This window comes from Uranotaenia lowii, chromosome 1, assembly GCF_029784155.1.
Source record: "Uranotaenia lowii strain MFRU-FL chromosome 1, ASM2978415v1, whole genome shotgun sequence".
Classification (NCBI taxonomy): domain Eukaryota; kingdom Metazoa; phylum Arthropoda; class Insecta; order Diptera; family Culicidae; genus Uranotaenia; species Uranotaenia lowii.
Genome location: NC_073691.1, coordinates 62,646,887 through 62,669,267, shown reverse-complemented (window position 1 = coordinate 62,669,267; position 22,381 = coordinate 62,646,887). Strand labels below are relative to the sequence as shown.

General features: G+C 40.3%; 1 protein-coding gene across 11 annotated transcripts in view; it reads left to right on the top strand.

Moving 5' to 3' along the window:
- Positions 1-22,381, top strand: part of LOC129739465 (calcium/calmodulin-dependent protein kinase type II alpha chain) — a 205,776-nt gene that overhangs the window by 103,141 nt on the left and 80,254 nt on the right. For 2 of the 11 annotated variants that reach the window (XM_055730930.1, XM_055730927.1), the window contains exon 1: positions 1,610-2,366. The exons of 8 other annotated variants lie outside the window; for them this stretch is intronic. The gene's annotated coding sequence lies outside the window, so the exon portion shown is untranslated. One more of the 11 variants, XM_055730932.1, reaches the window with a different exon arrangement.

Here is a 22,381-nt window from a genome sequence, read left to right as displayed (position 1 = left end):
TTAATATTTTTCTCAGTTTTTTGGCTTTATTGTGAAATTTTCGTCATATTTTTGTCAAATGTTTTTTGATTTTTAATCAATTTTTTTCCTTTTTATCTTATTTTCAAAGTCATGGCAAAAAAATTGACAAAATTATGACCAATGAGATAAAAATATGCCAAAACTATAACGAATTTTTTTACAAAAATCTAACAAAGCTATAACAAATATATAAAACATTTAATAAAAAAAATTACAAATTTAAGACAAAATTATACCAAAAATTTGGCAAAAATATGACAGATGAGTTAAAAATATGATAAAATTATGAGTAAAAATGTCAAAATCATGAAAACAACATTGATAAAATAATGACGAAAAATTTTACAAAAAGATGACAAAAATTTGACAATAAATTAAAAAATTTGTTAAAAAAAAATTCAAAATGATATGAAATTATTACAAAAATATGGTAAAATTATGACAAATATGATACAAATTTGGCAAATGAGATAAAAATATGACGAAATTATAACTAAAAATTGACAAAAATATGACAAAAAATTTAACAATAAAAGCCAAAAATCTGACAAAAATATATAAAAATATTGATAAAAATATGACAAAATTACGACAAGTGAGATAGAAATATGACAAAGTTATGCCAAAAAATGACAAAATTATGACAAAAGTTAACAATCAGATTAACAATCAGATGACAAAAATCTGACAAAAATATGAAAAAATCTGATAAAAATATGACGAAATTATTAAAAAAAACAATAAGGTACTATGAAAAAAAGTTAAATTTTGTTTCCTCACTAAAACTTGTTATTGCCAGTAATTCTAAGAACGATAGTGACCCACCAGTTTCTGAAAACAGGCTTCTAGCGCTGATACTGTTAATCGAACCATTTTTAAGTTGTTCGTTACTCATATTCAAACAAACGCAATGATTGTTTTGAAGAGCGTTTCAGCTTGGAATGTTGTATCGAACCGAAAGCTTGAATAATTTTCAACAGCTAAATATGTAGATAGAAGATTGCTACAATTATCCCTGGCTGGCATCATTGTGTCGAGAGTCGAGCTTCGATGGAGTGGCTCCCCAATCCGAGAGAAAAAGTGAGCGAGCGAGCAAGCTCTCCACCGACCGGAGCAGTCCATCGAAAGATCCCCGGGAGCGAAATACCCATGGTTGGGTACCCCCGACCGATAATCGAACGGAACTCACTCTCACTACCGTGGCTGCGTATGCTGTTTGTTTGGGGCGCTGCTGCTGCTGCTGTTCGCCAACGACACGACGTAGCAGAGCTTGTGGGTGAGGCGGGGGTGGGTGATGATCTCCCCCGCGCTGCTAGAAGAGCTCCCCGAGATGAAGTCTCGCGACCGAGGCCGGAGAGTTGACGCAGTCTAGCCCATGCCAGAAGGTTATGGGAAAATCACTCTCAGTTTATCAGCAGTGCCGACCGGATTGCCTGCTGGCCGATTCTCGTGAAACGCGTCTAAAGTGTCCCCGTCCTTGCCTTTTTTTGGTCGTCTACGAGTGGAAAGATTTTTTGTTGCGTTTTAGAAGTGAAAAAAAAGAAGTGCGGGTCAAATATTGTTTTATACCAGTCCTGTTTCGGTAGGTTGCCCGGATCAAGAAGTAGCCTGTGGATAAATACTGCAGTAGGCCTTGTCCTTTTTCTTGGGGACGGGAGAGAGAGAGAGAAGTTGTTGGGGAAGTGTAACAACTCCAGGATGATTTCGAAGCTTACCTGAAGTATGGTTCTTGTGTGCTGCTAACGCCACGGAAAGTAATAAGAAAAGTATGGTTTGAAAATCCTTGCCAAATCTACTAGAGTGGTAAATTTTACATCTTAAAAGTGAGCTTGGTGCTTCGCTTGTTAGTGTTTTTGCTGCCTGCCCTATACTGTGTGTCCCCTTTTGTGGAACACATACGACGGCCCCATCGGGCTCATATACATTCAAAGTGCTCATATACCAAGTCAGATAGTCTGCCAAGTGAAATGCGTCGGTCGTCTGCCGATGGTTGAAGTTGAACTCCAACGACGCTCCTCAAGTTCTGGTGTGCTAGTGGTACGGAAATCGATTCCCAGTGTGTCGTCGCTGTGAACGGAAACCAATCAATTTCTTGTATGCTCTTGTGTTCTTCCGAGCTCACTTTGCAGACATACATTCTGTGATAGTGGATTCTACACTACGGTACGATACGTTTGAAACCTCATCGACGACGACGGAGCAATTCCCGGTGATTTTTTCCCTCAACTGCATACCGAAACGGACGGAAACAGGAAAGGCAAACAACCGAAACCAAAACCGATTCACGGAACCATCCGATAGGGAAAAATCTTTTCCAACAGATTGCTGCTGCGATACCACTACTGGTAGGAAATTTTTCATAACGTTTTCAGCTTTCACTTGTCCTTGTGCTTCCCACCACCAGCTACTGTGATTTTCGCCGAAACAAATTCCATCAAAGTTCACATTGTATCCCAGCCAACCAACCAGCCAGTCAGAGTAGGCGTCTTCTTCGAACGGAATATAATTTCATTCTTATCAATTTTGGAACGCTCCTTCTGAGATGTGCTGCTCATGTAGTACCTACATTATTTTCCGCTCCTTTTCTACCCAGCCAAGCCATGGCTGGGAAGCAAGGAGCTCCCTATCTCAGTCAGTCAGCCAGTCAGGGATCGGTCGGGGTAGGTCGCATGGAGCACAGAGAAGACGACTTCAATAATTGATTAGCACGACTCAGCCATCCACTAAGGATAGAATTTATTATAAACACCCCGTGTCTCAGTCTCTCGCTTCTATACACTACCGACTGGTTGGTGAATCGATGCAAAGCAATTCGTTTTGCGTTGTGCTATAGTTTAGATTGGTGTTATTTTTTTTTTTATAATCCAGACATAAAAAAGACACCATCTTAAAATTTCGTAGAAATTTCACTGTTTTTTCATCGATCGGTTCAAGCAAATGAAAGCTTTTTTAGACTTACTCGCAGTAGGCAGGATTTCGTAAATTTAATCAACTTTTCCAGAGCGAGAGAACGAAATAAATTGGGTCGCTGAGATTGATGGTCAAGTTCTATTGGGGCTGTCGGGTGCCCTATTGTATTGGTGCGTTGGTATTGGTTCGCTACATAGTTTAGTTTGTCGTCGGTTCATTTAGCGTTCTAATTGGGTAATCAATTCCATGTCCACTCAGTTTTAATATTTCTTTTATATTTCCATTCAATTGTCAAATTTAGAAGATTTATTAGGCTATAAAGATTTCATAAAACTTCTCATCCAACCGTGTCATATAATCTATGTTTCTCAATTTTATTGCATGTTTCTGTATCAAAATTGGGATCCTCTTCCCTAATCACAATTTTGAATTTTTTTTCTTCATTTTTGACAGATACACTTCATCAAGACGCTTATACGCTGATATACAGAATCAGCACCAAAGTTTGGAAGATTGCAACATTTCAGGAACTCTCTAATGTGAACATAAAAAAAACTGTGCTTAAGCAATAAAATATCATATACTTTCATACCCAAATTTTTCGGACTGGAAGATTTGAAGATATTTGGGGAGTTATACGAAATAGTTCGAACTTGAAAAGGTTCAAAGTAAACCACCTTCGACAGTACTGTGCTGTTGATGATATTTTAAGTGCCCTTAGATTCATAATATTTACCTCGAAATATGTCCATCGGAAAAGTATATTGGTGCGAACATCAAAATATTACAGTACTTCCTGAGATTCATGGACTCATATGATGTTTTTTTTCACACATGTAAGCTTATGCTTAATGTCCAGTCACGTTGACATCGAAAGGAATGATGATAAGATAGCTAATGAACTGGCAGCAAGAAGTAAGATATGTTCTGAGAATTTCCTCTAATACAATAAGCTTAGATACAACCAGACTTGTAAACCATCGATATTTTTTCTGAAAATCGCACAGCACGATTCCGTCAGTTTTACCGTTCGTAACGTCGAACGAATGCGACCAAACACTTACGCAACAGTCGACTACTATCAGACGAAATGTCATGTATGATTGTCGAACGAATTTTTTTGTCCTGGTACACTAGAAGGATGGTTTGATGATCAAACAACCAAAACTCCCGGTAAAAATACATTTACTACTCATCGCAAGTCGGTCGGGCCCACTGTGCAGTATTGGATGCAGAGACAACTGGAGCACAGGGAGGAAAAAAACGGGGAGAATAGTACCATACGTTTCCACGATAATGAGCACATTTGCTAAAATTTATTGTGATCCTTGATGTTGGTTCTTGTGAGTTCGTCCTTCTGTGAGTGGAAATGAGTTTTTTCTGCACAGAAATTAAAAACAATGCAGTATATTACTTTACTGGACGTTAAACCAAACTACATGTTTTGGATTATTGTGCACCATTATCTCTGGTCATTGAAAAAAAAAATTGAACTGCCACAGAATCTTTTGAAATTAACTCTTCCAAAAGACATTGACACAGTATCCGAACAATTCCAATGTGTCTTCATAGATATGAATCATAACGAATAAATTTATATCATTCAATAGCTTACCGCCGATTGAACTCTACCATAGGAAACTTTGGTAAATATCGGAAATTTCCAACATGGAACATGATTTACAAAACGAGCACATAAACAAAACGTCGGGTCACAAGGCACAACATACAATACAATGTAATTGTAAAAATCCTCTTATGTGTACGACAATTTCTGACGTAATTCTTATGCGCATCTCACTTCTCTTCCGACCATTTGTTTCAAAATGGTAATTCCATCACAACTTTTTAAATTATCGCGAAAATGTTTCCCACATTTCACTTCTTTAGTTGAAAAAGTAGGTTGAAATAAAAAAAAAACCTCCACTCCCCACAAATTGCGCGGGTTCACCTCAAGTCTCTTCATAAACGATATTTTAGAATTTTCAAATTTTGTGGGCTCCTGCAAATCGTCAGGTAGAAACTCCCGGATTGGAACATCAGTTCACAATGAATGAATGAGAAGGATCATGGAATGAACTCACCAATTGTTGAAGAAGCAATGTGTATTTTCTTTTGTAGCGAATCAAACGGCGATGTCACCTGCTGGATGTGGACGAAATCAACGGAGAATCGGATCGGGCACAATCAATGAAAAAACCACAATTTTACAATAAGAAACTGCTTCCACTTCAAAAATTTAATTTTGACCGCAACAGAGCAAACCATCGCCTACGACTGAGCACGATAGGTTCAAATTTCTTTTTGACATAATTTTTGCTCTCCGAGCAAACGGTAGCGCTCTCCATGATTATCAAGAACGATTTGTTGTGAATATCTCCTAAAAAGATCAAACGATGGTGGCCACTTACAAGACTAGATACAACTTTATCTGATCCCTGATACAACCAGCTCAGATGAAACTTTGTATAATGCAACTTCAAATGATAAAACTTTATTTGATACAATTTTATCTGATACAACTTCATCCGATACAAGTTCATCTTATACAATAAACTCAGATACAACTTTATTTGACACATATAATCTTATCTAATACTTCGTCAGATACAACATCGTCTGGTTTCGCTCGATTGGAATGACACTGACAGAAAATCAAAAATTTCAATCGTGAGATTTCGTCTGTTTGTTTCATATAGGCTCGTTAATTTCATACAACTTAATCAGATAAAGAAAATCAGATTCATACGATCAAAATTTGGTCAAGGGAAAACGCGTGTAAATTGGTGAAATCGTTTATTTAAAAAATCAAAATAAATTTATTTTTCAAGTTTAATTAGTATAAAATTCAGGAAAAATATTCAGTTAGGCTTCCGCTTTTCCAAATCCGAATTGCCGGGCCTTACGCTTTACCCCTGCTATCAGATTTTGTACAGCCACCTTGTCCACCTTCTTCGCCGCAGAAAGCCAGTTTGCCTTGAACTCGTCCTTAGCAGTTTTTTTGGTCTTCTTTAAGTTTCTGTTGACAATAGCCCAGTATTCCTCAATTGGGCAGAGCTCTGACGTGTTGGGAGGGTTCTTGTCCTTGGGAACCACCTGCACGTTGTTGGCGGCGTACCACTCCATGGCCTTTTTACCTTAATGGCAAGATACCAAATCCGGCCAAAACAGTATGGACCGTGTTTCTTCAGGAATGGCAGCAGACGTTTATTCAAACACTCTTTCACGTAAATTTCTTGGTTGACAGTCCCGGAAGCTATGAAAATGCTGCTTTTCAAGCCACAGGTACAGATGGCTTGCCAAACCAGATATTTCTTCGCGAACTTTGACAGTTTCATGTGCTTGAAAATATCTGCTACCTTTCCCCTTCCTTTTGCCTTATAAAACTCCTGTCCCGGAAGCTGCTTGTAGTCGGCTTTGACGTAGGTTTCGTCGTCCATTACCACGCAGTTAAACTTCGTCAGCATCGTCGTGTACAGCCTTCGGGATCGCGCTTTAGCCGTCATATTTTGTTTATCATCGCGATTTGGAGTCACTACCTTCTTGTAAGTCGATAGTCCGGCTCGTTTTTTGGCTCGATGCACGGATGTAGACGATACACCCAGCTTATTTGCGGCATCTCGGAGAGAGAAGTTAGGGTTTCGCTTGAAACTACCGGCAACTCTCTTTGTTGTCTCAGCGGCTTCCGGTTTTCGATTTCCCCCCGATCCATACTTCCTGGTTGTCGACAAACGTTCCCCAAACACTTTAATTACATTTGTAACGGTTGATTTGGCAACTTTTAGCGATTTTACCAGCTTTGCGTGCGAGTAGCTCGGATTTTCGCGATGCGCGAGCACAATTTTGATACGCTGCTCTTCTTCCTTGGACGGCATTTTGACAACTGAAGAGTGAATTCCAAAATCAAAATAGGAGCAACATTCTACACACACACATACACCTTCAAAATGAGGGGTGTTCAGGTTTTTTAAATGCGAAATTGAAAGAAATACGTCAAGTTGATATTGACCAAATTTTGACCGTATCACCCTTTACAATTTTCTCTTATACAACATCCACTGATGCAACAACTTCAGTTAAAACTCGTACACCTTCATCTGAATCACTTTTCCTCCAAGTTGAACTGCAAAGCAAAAGTTTAAGAACACATTATGCATTCGCAACTCTTTTTTACATCCGTTCACCAAAACAGTCGTTTTCTGAATGACGTTTTTACCATTAGATATTTATGTCCAGCTCACTCGTCAATCCGCTATATGGGTTTTCCATGTGTGCAAATGAGATAAAATGTTTTTTTGAAGAATGGATTCAGTTTTATTCGCCTAGCTCTGAAGCTATCTAGTTTTTCTTCCGCATTCAATATGCCACAGTTGATCTCATTGATATATTTTGATTTTTTTTTTACGAGAAACATAAGTTTGAAACAAGGTAAAATTTTCTACACTTACATTGTTTCCTACAAGAACGTCAATGCGAACTTCCAGATCATGACATTACTACCCTGGTACCCCTGCTATCCTTTAGAGGAAAGACCCAAATGGGCAAACATGCAGCTAAGAATACCTTTTAGCTCACGCAGTTCATCTTACGATTTGGATGATTTAGAGTATTATTCACGTCTTGGGTAGTTCAACGATGTTAGGATTCGTCTAGAACACGTGGTCTTCGCCCATATGGTATTTTTCGATGAACGAAGCAACTTCCGGCAGACAATTCGAACTATAAATTTTTCTGTTCACGGTCAGGAGCGAAACAGGAGTGGCTTTGACATCCCTTTCTGATTAATAACCATAACAGCACCCTTTTGGAAAATTTGTTTTTTTTCTTCTTCTGAGTTATGGGTTACTATGATTGATACTGCAGGGGTAGTTTCGTCAGTTCGTGTTGCAAACTTATCTCAAACTTTATTCGAATTTCATTGGTTTATAGTGGGAATTTAGTCTTAAGATCTTTTTAAGACTTGTTTCTTGCTTTTTCTATCATTCACCTCAAACAATGGTATGAGCTTCGCTTTTCAAGTTAGAGCCAGTATTCTAGATAACCGTTCTTATACCCTGGTTAAATCCATTTGAACATTCATCCACCACTATCTTTTACTGAAATCTTGAATTTGGCGGATCGTGACTTCGATATCTCAAGACATGGCTGCGCAGAGCCAAATCTCCTACACATTACCCGTGAAGAAATCCCCTGAGACCATCATCCCTCGGAATCAAATAGCTGTATCATTCCGCCGATTCACGATGAAGGCTCCACGGGAATTTTCACGATTCGTCCGCTGCGAAACTGATATGTATACTTACGCGCTGCTTTCGAACATCGGGTTGATTGCGGCAGAAAACATTCACGATGAGCTGAGTTTTTTACTTGTTTTTCTTTTTGTATTCGCTCCTTTCCTTCGCCCTTTTTCTCCTTCAACTAATCCAAACTAAGCTCATTTTATTGTCGTTATTACGCTTTGGGTCCTTCTACTCTTTGATCGCGATACGGAGTTTCGCCTTCTCGGTGTACACCTACAACCTTTTTATTTATCATGCTGCTGCTCGAAGGCAATGGAGAAAGGAATAAAAGCGACCTAGCAAGGCAACCACCCTTTCGTTATTTTTTTCTCTGTTTTCGGGCGCAAAACATTCACCCACCAGCTCGGTAGGAAGGTTGGTACGAACAACAACAAAACGGAAACCCTGGAGCATTTATTGCGAACTAGATGAGTTTTCGGCTCAAATGGCAGATTTATTTCCCAGAATTGTTTAAAACAACCCGAATCCTGTTTCGCTGTTCGGTGTTTGAGTTGAACATGAGCATCCAAAGGAAAAAAAAACGCGAGTGGAGCTGAACAATACCCACACCAAGGAAGAGAATAGGTACAAACCTACATTGCTCCGGTGCGTACTTGCGACAGATCACACTGTCCGTTATTTTGACAAATTCGACTTGACGTTGATTTTTCGGGTTAATATATCAGCGACATTAAAACGTATTTTGCTAAACAGCTGGATTGTGTCCGGGGTGGAAACGTTGAGCAGCAGAAGAGCAGATCTACTGAGGACCCAACCACTCAATTCAGTCGTCATATTCCCCTTATACCTAGGCATATTCGAATTGGGGAGCCGCCTTATTGCTCTTCAATCAATCTTCTCTCGAAAAAGAGATGTGATACGACGACGACGCCAAAGAGGATGGGGAAAACAACGCCGAACGAATAACCATATAGGGGAAAAGTTCATATAACGCCCCATGTGGCTAATACGCGCCACTCTTGTTTTGAAGAATCTGAAACATTTTAAGCCTGCAAAATATTACCAATTTGTTTTAAATGCTGTGATTGGTCATGGCAAGTATGAATTTTTCCTTAAAATGCCCCTGTGTCGTGATAATTTCACAATTTAGGTTTTTCTTCATTTTGATCTAAATTTTAAAACACTTTTAATAAGGTGTCACCAAGCAGAGAAAAACGAATAAGACAATATTTTCTGACACATCGATAGAGGAGAATCTAAATTACGATTTTATGCTAAAAAATCATACTGAACTCGCTTAGGTATGCTTTTCATGGGTATGTTCTATCACGGCCCATGCGCTCTTTATAACGCGCCAATCGTAGTAGGCTGAAAATAGCATTAATTTTTCAAAAAGGCCAATTTTCATTGAAAATGAACAAAAAGTCTTAAACCATATTTTGAGCGTTAATTCAGTTAAAAAAATCTATTTTTCATATTTTGTTAAATTTCCATTAGTCCATTTTGATTTTCTTTTCAGTCAAAGTGTCTGTAAGTATTGGTGTGTTTTCGGTCTTCGGCTGCTCTCGGGTGTGTTCGGCTGCTAGGCGCGTATTGAATACACAGCGGCGCGTATTTGCAACACAGTTTTGTTCTGTTGCTTTGAATATGGTTTTTAAAAATCATGTTTTTGTAGAAACTTTAGCAATTTGAGTAATGAAAAATCATAGGAATATGTAGAAAACACTTTTCTTCAACGATTACACCCATTTTTAACACAATTTGTACATGGAATACATAGAAAATCAGCGATTCGCTTAGGTGGCGCATAATAGGGCATGTTCCCCTAGTGCTATCATCTTGTCAATAACTTGGTTCGATTCGGCTCCACCGGATCTCTCTTCTCGTCATTTCGAGCGAGACTTTTGCGAAAAGGAATCCCCTCGGGTATCGGATCGAACCGGACCGGACGGAGCAACAGAATTCCACTTCCACATCCACAGCCATCATTTCGCGCTCCGACTGAGTTGCCATTCCTACCGCGGCAAACAACTTTTCTACTTTTGACTTGAGGGAGGGAATTGATTTTCGGGATGGGACGTGGTGATTTGTTTTGACAAAAGAACCTTCCACGTTACCTGGTTTCTGGATTCTTAGGATGAAGAAAAACATATTTGAAAACAACACATTCAGATACCTAAATACTTAAAGTTGGTTAGAAAAACCTCAAAATATAGCATAATTGAAAGATTATTAGCACAATATTGTTCCTTAATCAATTTCAAAATCTTAGAGTTATTCCTCTAAGAGTAGCACACTCGCGGAGAACTGGCTACGAATTATCTCGTAAATATTTTGTATGCAATGTGCTGATACGCTTAAAATCATTTGAGTAATAAGATTTGTAAAGATACTCACATAAAAAAACCAATTAGTAGACAATGAGGAACTGTTAAAGGCTCACCAACGATGGTAAAAACAAGTGAGAGTTCGCTCCCGAGAACTCATTCTCCAGCCAGACACGATCGACCAGAATGATCATTTCGTGGCTCGGCTCGCAGCGCAGCATCTACTGATAATCAAATGCAATAAAAACAGTTCCACGGAAGCGCAACCGCGTATATTTCGGTGATTTGTTTTGTGAAATTTTGCATATAGTAGACAAAAAAGCTTATAAAGGGTGATACGGACAAAATGTGGTCAATATCAACTTGACGTATTTCTTTCAATTTCGCATTTAAAAAAACTGAACACCCCTCATTTTGAAGGTGTGTGTAGAATGTTGCTCCTATTTTGATTTTGGAATTCACTCTTCAGTTGTCAAAATGCCGTCCAAGGAAGAAGAGCAGCGTATCAAAATTTTGGTCGCGCATCGCGAAAATCCGAGCTACTCGCACGCAAAGCTGGCAAAATCGCTAAAAGTTGCCAAATCAACCGTTACAAATGTAATTAAAGTGTTTGGGGAACGTTTGTCGACAGCCAGGAAGTCTGGATCGGGGGGAAATCGAAAACCGGAAGCCGCTGAGACGACAAAGGGAGTTGTCGGTAGTTTCAAGCGAAACCCTAACCTCTCTCTCCGAGATGCCGCAAATAAACTGGATGTGTCGTCTACAACCGTGTATCGAGCCAACAAACGAGCCGGACTATCGACTTACAAGAAGATAGTGACTCCAAATCGCGATGATAAACAAAATACGACGGCCAAAGCGCGATCCCGGAGGCTGTACACGACGATGATGACGAAGTTTGACTGCGTGGTAATGGACGACGAAACCTACGTCAAAGCCGACTACAAACAGCTTCCGGGACAGGAGTTTTATACGGCGAAAGGAAGGGGATATTTTCAAGCACATGAAACTGTCAAAGTTCGCGAAGAAATATCTGGTTTGGCAAGCCATCTGTACCTGTGGCTTGAAAAGCAGCATTTTTATAGCTTCCGGGACTGTCAACCAAGAAATTTACGTGAAAGAGTCTTTGAATAAACGTCTGCTGCCTTTCCTGAAGAAACACGGTTGTTCCGTCCTGTTTGGCCGGATTTGGCATCTTGCCATTACGGTAAAAAGGCCATGGAGTGGTCTGCCGCCAACAACGTGCAGGTGGTTCCCTAGGACAAAAACCCTCCCAACACGCCAGAGCTCCGCCCAATTGAGAAATACTGGGCTATTGTCAAGCGGAACCTAAAGAAGATAAAAAAAACTGCTAAGGACGAGCAGCAGTTCAAGGCAAACTGGCTTTCTGCGGCGAAGAAGGTGGACAAGGTGGGTGTACACAATCTGATGGCAGGGGTTAAGCGTAAGGCCCGGCAATTCGGATTTGGAAAAGCGAAGGCCTAACTGAATATTTTTCCTTAATTCCATACTAATTAAACTTGAGAAAGAAATTTCATTTGATTTTTTAAAGTAACGATTTCACCGATTTACACGCGTTTTCTCTTGACCAAATTTTGACCATATCACCATTTACACCCTAAATAGTAAATTACTAAATTTACCAGATTTCTACCACAAAATCCACCAAAATCTTAACATTCTTTAAACCAGTGTTTCGAATATCACTCATTTTCAATGAATGTTCCTGATTGCACTTCGTGACTGAACGTACAGCGATCGGGTTTTGTTATTGATTGCTACTGGACCTATCCGATCATCGTTCGTTCTATTCATCGCTAAAATACAGATCACTTCTCACGATGCTTGTTGTCAGAACAGTGCAGCACCATCATCAAATTGGAATCTCACCAATGAGGGAAGCATACGGCAAATCATGTTGGTCTAGGATCAGGAGTGAATGTATCAGTCATTGAGTGAGTGATACATACAACCGATCAGAAGGAAATGTTGTTTGATTTTAAACATAGTCAATTAATAAATTTATTTGATTTTACAGCGTTTTTTTACACCAGTAAGAATAAAATCAAATTGTAGTTGTGTTTGTAAGGGAAAGATGTTCATTTCCGCCGTGTTTTCAATTTCAAACAAACCAGGCGGATACTGAGTGAGAGACATTCAGAATGGATCAGTTTGTATCTCACTCATCTCCGATATGCGATAGTTGCAAAACCAATGATTCTGAAAGATGCGAGTCGGTTTGCATCGCTGAGTGGAGCGCTGATCGAGATTGCATACCAGTCGGGCGAAGCAGTTGCGAGAGGCGCATTCCTATTATACAGTCAGAATGTTTCAAATAAGAATCGTATCCTGAGTGTTTATTTTGATTGATTTTCGGAACATTGCTTTAAACGCGCACTCATCTAAACCAGGGGTAAGCAACCTTTTGAACTAACGGGCCAATTTGAATTTCAAAGTTTTTCGGCGAGCCACACTCTAAATAACACTGATTCGTATTTTTTTAATACCTTTATTTCCACTTCATTGCCAAGTGGGTCATTGATTAATTTTTAGAGGTTTATATATTGTTTGCATAACAATACCTAACCTACCTAAGGGTCCAGCGCCGATTGACCGGCGCATAGGGCTGAGATAAAAGATCTCCACTGCTGGCGATCCGGAGCCAGCGTCTTCACTTGCTGCCAGCCAAGGTTCTCGTCAACAGTTCGGATTTCGACGGCTAGGATTCGCCACCACAAGTTTTTGGGTCTGCCTCTTCTTCGATGTCCTTCTGGATTCTATTCAAGCGCCTTTCTGCAAATCCCGTTCTCATCTTTTCGCGGCGTGTTCCCAATCCATCTCCACTTACGCTCCCGAATCTCGATTTCTAGCGCCCTTTGATGACATCGGCGATGTAGTTCCTCATTTGAGATCCAGTTGCCAGGCCACCAAGCACGGATGATATTCCGCACCATGTTTCGAACCCGTACAGCAATACGGATTTGAAGTTTGAATTGAATATTCGGATTTTTGTTTGTAGAGAGATCTGACGTGAGCACCAGATGTTTCGGAGACTCGCAAACGCAAACCAGGACTTTCTGGTCCGTGCTTCGATGTCTTTCTTGGTACCACCATCAGGCGTAATCTGGCTACCTAGATACTGCAAGCACTCCACTTTCTCAAACTGTTGTCTAGCTACCAAGAAATTGGAACGATTTTCTGTGTTGATTTCCATCGACTTGGTCTTTCCAACATTCATTTTGAGACCTGCTGCCTTGGAGCTTTCGGTGAGGTCGTCGAGTTTGCTCAGCATGCATGTCTGGTTCTCTTTGGGCGAGCAAAACAATATCGTCTGCCAGGTCAAGGTCGTTCAGCTGCTCCATTGTCGACGGATTCCACGGCAATCCTCGGTTTGGTCTACAGTCAATCGATCCAGTCAAGATTTCATCCATTACGATGAGAAAGAGTAGCGGTGATAAAATACATCCTTGTCTCACTCCAGCAGTTACCGGGATCGGATCAGACAAGACACCGTCGAGCAAGACCTTGCACGAAAATGCCTCGTACTGTGCTTCGATGAGATGGACTAGTTTCTCTGGGACTCCTCGTCGCCTTAGAGCCGCCCAGATGTTTTCGTGGTTCAGTCGGTCAAATGCTTTTTCGAAATCAACGAACACCAGCAGAAAAGAGTCCTGGAATTCGTTGATTTGATCCAGTATTATTTGTAGCGTTGTGATGTGGTCCACATATGATCGGTCGGATCGAAATCCAGATTGTTTCCGTCGGAGTGTAGCGTCGATTTCCTCCTGGATCCTGTTCAAGATCACTTTGCAGAGTACTTTGAGGGTTGTACAGATCAACGTTATGCCTCGCCAGTTACCGCACTTGGTCAGGTCTCCTTTCTGCGGGACCCGACTTTCTTCTCGCGCCGTTGGACACGCGCAACTCTCACTCGTATCTCGCCAAGCACTAGGTGATGATCAGTCGAGTCGACTTTGGATTGATCCTTCGAAAAAAAAACTATTCGTTTTCAAGGAAAACCTGTATATTTTGAAGGGCATTCCAATACTTTGTGCTGTGTTGAACGAGGCCATGGTGAAGCATAAATAAAATGTTTCAACATGGTAGCATGAAGTTGTTGCAACTACAGGGACTTCATCAAAAATAAAGTTATTCGTTGCAGAATACATCCACTAAAGCTCCAATTTTTTTAGAACAGGCATAAAAAGTTATCCAACACAGGTGAGCGATGCGAGTGCCATTTGTTTAGATCATCAGTTGCCAGTTTTTTCTCCTCGGCTTAGACCTGATTTCGGTATAGACTAAGGATGCAGTAGCCCTAAGGGCTAGAATCCGAAAATAAGTTTAAGAAGATCTGTTTGTTACTCGAAACTGAACAGAGCAGAATGCTCTATGACACAAATTGTTGTTTTTTTCTTTATCTGACACGAAATTATTATCCGGATGGCTCTTGATTTATCTATTACCTAGTTAGTTGCGACATTGAACTCGCAAGGTTTTTCCCAACATTGCTACTCCCTCCCACCAAATAACTAACCCTTCTTCCGTGCGGAACTACACAGCTATTGGTAGGCAAACAGTTTGTCGCCGAGCCCGCGAAACAATCATGTAACAAACATTACCGCTAAGCACGCATATTTTATTGATCCACTTTTACTGCCGACTGCCGCTGATGATTTCGTCTTTGTAATGATAATGGGGATGACGACGACGACAACGATGATGATGATGATGATGATTATGATTAGGTCGTTAACTATTCGGCTGGAGGCACTTTTCATTGCGCTTCCATATTCCCATCATCGATTCCGCTGTGCGCCCGCAAGCTTTTGTGGGTAATGAGAAAAGCTTGGTTTTAAGAGTGAGTCGATTGCGGGGGAGTGCAAATGAATTTGACCTTCCCGGGTACCGATTGATCGGCTTGTTTCGTACACGGTGTATTGTAGAACGAGTAGAAAGCAGCGTTCTTGAGGGTAAATAATAACATTCGACTGCTGTCTCCGATCTCACGGACTCATCGTGTGTTTTGACGAGTTAATTGAAAACCAGTGACAAAACAATGCAAATTGGACAAACAAATTGATTTGCATGGTACGATGGGACAATTCTCGCTCGTACCTGAACGCCCGGAATCAATTATCATCGAGCGGCGTTAATTGGTTTTGCCGATTGGCATAATTTGAAGCATCATCTCGGTTTGTTTTCTCGGTGTACCGACGGCGAATTTGACGATTATGGAGACTTGCTTAAGCCAGTTAAAAGTGAATTTGCTAATACTCAAATGAATTTTCCTAAAATAATGCTCTCTAGAATAGTTTTTTTGTCTCTACGAAAAACCAATCACAGTTAAAATGGACCATTAATCGTTGAAGCTTATTCATAATTATGTATGACTTTCTTGCCTTGACGGCAGTTGCAGTGCCACAAACAGGAAGAACGAGCAATTACCAAACGACCAAACAGTTCATATCGAAACACTGCTTCTGCTTCTGCTTCTGAATTAGTTAGTTTTCCTCAACAATATATGCACATCGGTCCCACTTCATGACCTTTCAATGGGTTTTCAGTCTGACGACCTTAGAATAGATTAACAGCTCCGCGAACTTCCGCAGAATTCCCGGCATGACGAGCTTCCAACGCATTCCGGTTGAATGACCCACAGAAAGTGTATTATGTATGCCGCGACCGTGATTCGATCTCATGACCATTGGTTCAGAAAACTTGATCTCCTCTAGCGACTTGAGGTCTTGGTTCCGCTTGGTTTGGCTCAAGGCTCTCTCCTCTTTGCCCGTCCGTTTGCCGATCGAGAGCAGCTTATCCTGAACACGGGCCTGTCACAGCACACGTTCGGGGCTTCACGAAACTTTTCGGAGACGTCATCCTACACCGACTCGAGTGACTCACCCACCAACGACGTGCAGTCACTCTATCCGAGAATGTTCCGTGGAGTGAATACTCTTCTCCCTACGAGTTCGACTGCGGAGAAGGTAAAGTCTTAACCACACAGCCTCCGTAGTAGGGAGCGCGTTCTAATCGGATACTCCGCGACGGTGGAGGTATCCTACATAGCGTTTGCGACGTATCTATCTGCTCGCCATACGCAGAAGGTAAAGTCTTACCTTAGTATGCTTTACTGCTTCAAACGCACTCTACTCAGATGCTCCCAGGAGAAGGAGTCACCCTCCACCGGTCGCGGACTGGTGCTGGTTCCAACTCCTCTGCAGGGCAGTCGTGATGCGGGTGAACCCATCGCTGACCACACGCAAATTATGACATGCTCAGCACGATGTTTTCGGCTTTCGTGTAGGGTCCACAGGTTGCAATCCTGTTAATGCATACCCCTTCGAGCCTCGGAAAGTTGAACTCTATGTGCAGATTTGGTAGAATGGCGAAGCCACAACCGATGATCGTACTGCATAAAGAATTCGTGACCATTCAAGAACTGCGTCATGCAGAAATCCACTTCTTCATGTTTCCGATCCATCCTAAATCCGACGTTAGGGATCAAGCGATGGGTCCACCGACTGCGTTCCAAGCTGTCTAACTGGTGCTGCCAGTTGGACATCGAGGTCTCTCTGGCATGTTTCTGCACATCGACCACGTGCCTGTGCTCGTAGCAGAAGATATTTTCCTCTAACAGGACCGAGATGGGCATGACCCCCGTCACAACATTAGCAGCTATCTAGGACACTGTTTGGTATGATAACTCGCAGGTTCATCAGCCGCTGCACTCTGCAGAGCTTCTGCAGATTACACTACCTGCTCAAGGCTGCCTTTCAGACTGCCGCTCCGTACCGCAAAATGGACGAGGTCACACTCTCCAGGACCCTCCTTCTGCTGTGGCGGATCACTGAGTTTGCAGTGGTCGATCATCACCTCCAATTGCTTGATCGCACGCTTGGATTCGATTGCGCACGGTCCAGCTGAAATCGTCTCTGTTTGTGCTGATATCAGGTTTGTGTTCAGCCCCATCTCAATCTTGTGGTGAGCCAGACGCAAGCTCTTGGAGCGCATCCAACTTTTCAATTGTTTGATCGCTACTGTGGCGAGTAGCTGAACCTCCCCTGTTGATGGGCCCAATGCCAGTATCACTCCCGTGAGGAGACGCAGTCTCAGCAGTTCGTCGCGGGCCAAGTATCGATCCTTGTGAAACCCCTGCCGAGACACTTACTGTTCCCAATCCCTCACTGGTTGGTTATATACTGTAGTTGGCGGTTACGGAAGTAACACTCCACCATCCTACAGGTATATGTCGGAATCCTCATATGAATGAGCGACAACGCAATCGCGGCCCAACTGACGCTGCTGAAGGCGTTCTTCACGTCAAGGGTGACCACTGCGCAAAACCGGTCTCCTTTTCTCCTTTTCAGCCTGTCTTCGTCTGCCCCTTCGATGACTAGTCGAAAAGCATCCATCTACGGCCTTTCCGAAAACCAAACTGTTAATCGGAAAGGCCGTTCTCGCCCTTGGTGTAGAGCTGCATCCAACACCTTGCCAGATGTGTTCAGGAAACATATCGGGCGACATGCTGATGGGTCACCTGCCGGTTCCTCGGTTTTGGCAGGAGCACCAACCGCTGCCGCTTCCACACGTCTCGGAAGACCCACATACTGTTGCAGTGATGACCGGAACATTTAAGGGTGTTCCATGACCGCGGCCTGCACCGCTACGTTGGGTTTTCGACAGGTGAAATGAGTAGGCCGTTAACAGCTTTCATTTTAAAAAAATGGTTTAGAGTGTCTGTTCGGTACCTTGACTACCTTTCAGAATGATCAGAAATAATCGGTCAAATCCTATGAATCTTCGGTTCTCTAATCTAGCGTCTACAAACATTACGCAATCGAATTAGAAACTGTGTGTAGGAATCAGTTGGAATAAACTTACTCCTCATAGGAACATGTCAGCCTCATAATCTTCTCTAATCTAGCGTCTACAAAGATTGCGCAATCGAATTAGAAACTGGGTGTAGGAATCAGTTGGAATAAACTTACTCCTCATAGGAACATGTCAGCCTCATAAGCTACGACGATCGTTCGAATTCAGGTTCGGTTAATGTATACAATAAGTAGGGAGTTTTCCTCGATGTTGTCTTCAATCGTTCGAGCTAAACGAACTCTATCGACCAGGTTTCCGGAGTTGGGATGGTTGTAGAACCACCTTGAGGCTAACATTTACCAATACAGGAAAGTGGTCGAAGCTGAGCTCGTAGTACAATACAGCCACCAGCTCGCAGATCTTGGCGTCAGAACTAGCTCCAGGGTCAGACGATTTTCCACTCAGAAAACGTCCATGACGTTGGTTAGAAAATTTCTCCGTTCAGAGTCTATACTGTAAGTGATAATAAACTAGTCATCAGTTCTTCCCTTGATAGTTGTTCGTGGTGGGCTTTCAGATCGCCGTCGAAAATAAAAAAAAATCAGCTTACTATTCATCTAACCGTTAGCACCTAAAACTAGCACCTATTCTGCTCACTATTCAGCTATAGAGTTTGGTTAGAAAATATAACATTTGTTATTCTGATTTTAACTGTTGTAAATATCCTAAGAAGACGAATGGCCAAGTTGGATAAAATCCTTTATAAATAAACAAAATAGAATAGAATAGTTATTCTGATTTAGAGCCATGTTGCATTTCAAAGCCAGTGTTCAAATCTGATAAAATGCTTGTTGCATTTTAAAGGAGTGGTATAATTCTAATTTGATGCAGCATAGCACTCGAAGTGCTGTTATAATGCAGAATTGCACTACATATGTTGATATAATGCAATTTAGCGATTGAATGTTCGTATAAAACTATGAAAATGCAAAGCTTTAGTGTTTATTGTTACTTGGGTATTGTAGTAAGGTATCTAGCCAAAAGCCTACTGTTAAGCCTATCCATCGCTAGTGTAGCACTACTGATGATGATGGTGCAGATCTTTTGCAGGATTTTGTTTTGCGCAAAGTACAATGCGATCCGTCAAATCAGCGTATTATTTTATACAAGCGTTTGATGAATGAGTTTTCTGAATACGATCTATATTTAAAAAAATCCATTTGACCACTTTTTAAAAATGTATTAAAGCAATCTAACGTTTCCCTTCGTCAAGGTGATCATGGTTCAAGGTGAATGTAGAAGTCAATCATGTTAATTTTCATATCTTTTTAAAGTAAATAACAGCGCTCGTTGATGACGTTGGCAAAATCTACCTTACAGACGTCATACAGCAGCAGCAGCAGCGACTCATCAAACGTAGAGTAGTAATTCATAATTGTGAATCTCGTTCCACTCATTCCAAGCCCAAACATAAATTGATTAAAACGCGAACATCCCGAATGTTTATACCGTTTTGCGAGCGAAGAAGGGAATCCGCTCGAGAAGAAATAGTAGAGAGCAACAAACGAAGGAAAAAAAACGTGAGAGTAGATTTTAATTGCTTTTCCACCCGAAGCCGAGAGTTCGAGCGAACAATAAACAACGCCACTGTGCGCGAACCAAGCGAAGGATGAAATATGCTAGGTATTGGCAAAGGTCGAACTCGCTGAACCGAATTGAAGATTAGGTGGAATGGGGAGATGAACTGCTGGGTTCCGAGCTGAGTTTAGTGTTTAGTTGGTGAGGATGATAAATGAGGGCGGGGTATGATGTGCGCGGGTGAGCGCAAACAATAAACAATCATAACGAAATCGTGTGAAAAATCCACCCATCAACGATGTTTGACAAATTTCAATCAACTGCGCGGCTTTCTCTCTTCCCCTTTTTCTTTCTCTCGTTGTTGGGGTGTTGCGTTGATGGGTGGCTTTGAAGTTTGCTCAATAGGGCCAATAGTAGATACAATCATATCAATCACAATTTCCTTATTGTTTTTTTTATGTATTAGGAAATTATGTATTATAAATTGAAGCTAGAATCGTCATAGTTTTAGGTAAACGAATTCAAACCCCTTTGATGATAAAGCTTTTCAGAAATTAGGATATTTGTTTAAATTAAACTCGAGTATCAACTCATATTTTTTTAATCTGCACCTTATACATAAGGTAAGGAGTATATTTCGGAAAATAGTCATTTTTGCTTCAGAATCAAGGCAACTTTTGAATTTTTTAAGCTGATTTACCAAAAGCTTGCTAGATCGCCCAGTTTTGCCCGAACATTTGATAAAAAAATTAAAGGTTCGGTCCGGCCGTCCAGCCCGGTTGTCCGGATTTGTAAAAAACAAAGTTCGTTTTTCCCGAGTTTATTCACTTTGTTTGCCAAATCAAACAAAAATCTCAAATTAAGTCAATATACATAAATAGTTTTTTTTTTGTTTTTGCGAAATTTTAAGCAAGTTTTAACATAATAATTATAAACAGTTTGTGGATGCATAAAATACGCTTCAAAATCTACTCATGTGTTTCGATGAGAAAAATTATTTAAGTGATTTATCTTTTGATTTTTGTTGAGTACCTACATAGTTCCTGAACTTCGAACAAATTTTCTCGGTATTGCCCGGATTTTGTTTTGAACATTTTGAAATCAATTGCCCGGCTATTGTTAGCATTTAAGATAAAATAGCATGGATTGGCCTGGCCCGGATACGTGCGGGAAAAATTATGATATCCTCAATTTATTTACCCCGTTATTGGCCATATTAAGTAATGTTATATTACTCGAGAAAAATAAAAATCTACGATATGACGGTTAAAGTTTCGAAATATTCAAAACAACTAAACATATAACTATGAAATATTTCACTATAAAATCATCTTTTCATGCTTTTGATAACACTAATAGAAAGTCTTATTTTTAACTAAATAATTAGTATAAGACAACCATAAATTGGTTTACTTGTTTTTTTTTAAACGTTAAGAATGTATTGAGCTTATTTGAGAATTATGTAAACTTTGTGATTCCATGAGAATTTCATCAATGTAAAAAACCAATTGGAAAGTTTATACTGAGATGCCTTAAAACTAAACAAAATTTAGGAAAAAAAAAGGTTAGCTTTGTAGCACTAATACTCATAATTTGATCAAACACTCAGTATCAGAAGTAAGAAACAGATATCAATAACATCTTCGATCATGAAATATATGATCACAGATCCTGAAATCAAAGAGAATGAAAAATGGTTAAGATTTGCGAAGAAATTTAAAGATCACAATGTAAAAAACAGTTTTTGAGAGTAAACGTGTTTTGACAAAATAAATGGAATTTCAACCTTTTTATTCAGCTGTCTAAAATCAACGCTGAAAAATAATATAACATCTAATTTTTTACATCGTTTTTGCAGTTTATATAGCCATGGTTTCCATAGTTTTGTGACTCCCAGAGGAAAACAAACAACTTGCGACTCCATATCATAGAATAGAATTTCCAAAATAAAACCCGTTATGGTAAGCAAATTTATCTAATCTAGATTTTATAACTTGAAAATTACTGTTCTTATGGATATGTCCTACTGCTGTGAGTCATTATTGTGCAATTAAATATGAGACTATGAAACATAGATGGATCCAAGGTTATTAGAACACAAGGTTCTCTGACTTTATCAGTAAGTAGGAGAGCGCGGTAAGGTTCAATGAGTTTGTTTGTAAAGATTGGTAAATTTGTTTGAACTGAGGGCTTTGTTGGTAAACAAACTTCACGAAGTCCGCTGTTACAAAACCAAAATGGCTGAATCGGGAATTTGAGATATCGATACACCTCCTACACGCAGCGAAAAGATTTTTTATTTCAAAGGAAAATGTCGCAAAAACAAAGGATTTTTTCCTTTGATTTTGGGATAAATAAAAATTTCTTTGTTTCAAATGAATTTTCGTTTGTTTCAAAGAATTTTTCTTTTGAAAAATCTTTGATTTAAAATACTAGTACTTTGATACAAAGAACAGTTTTTTTGTTTCAAAGTTGCTTTGTTTTGCCACA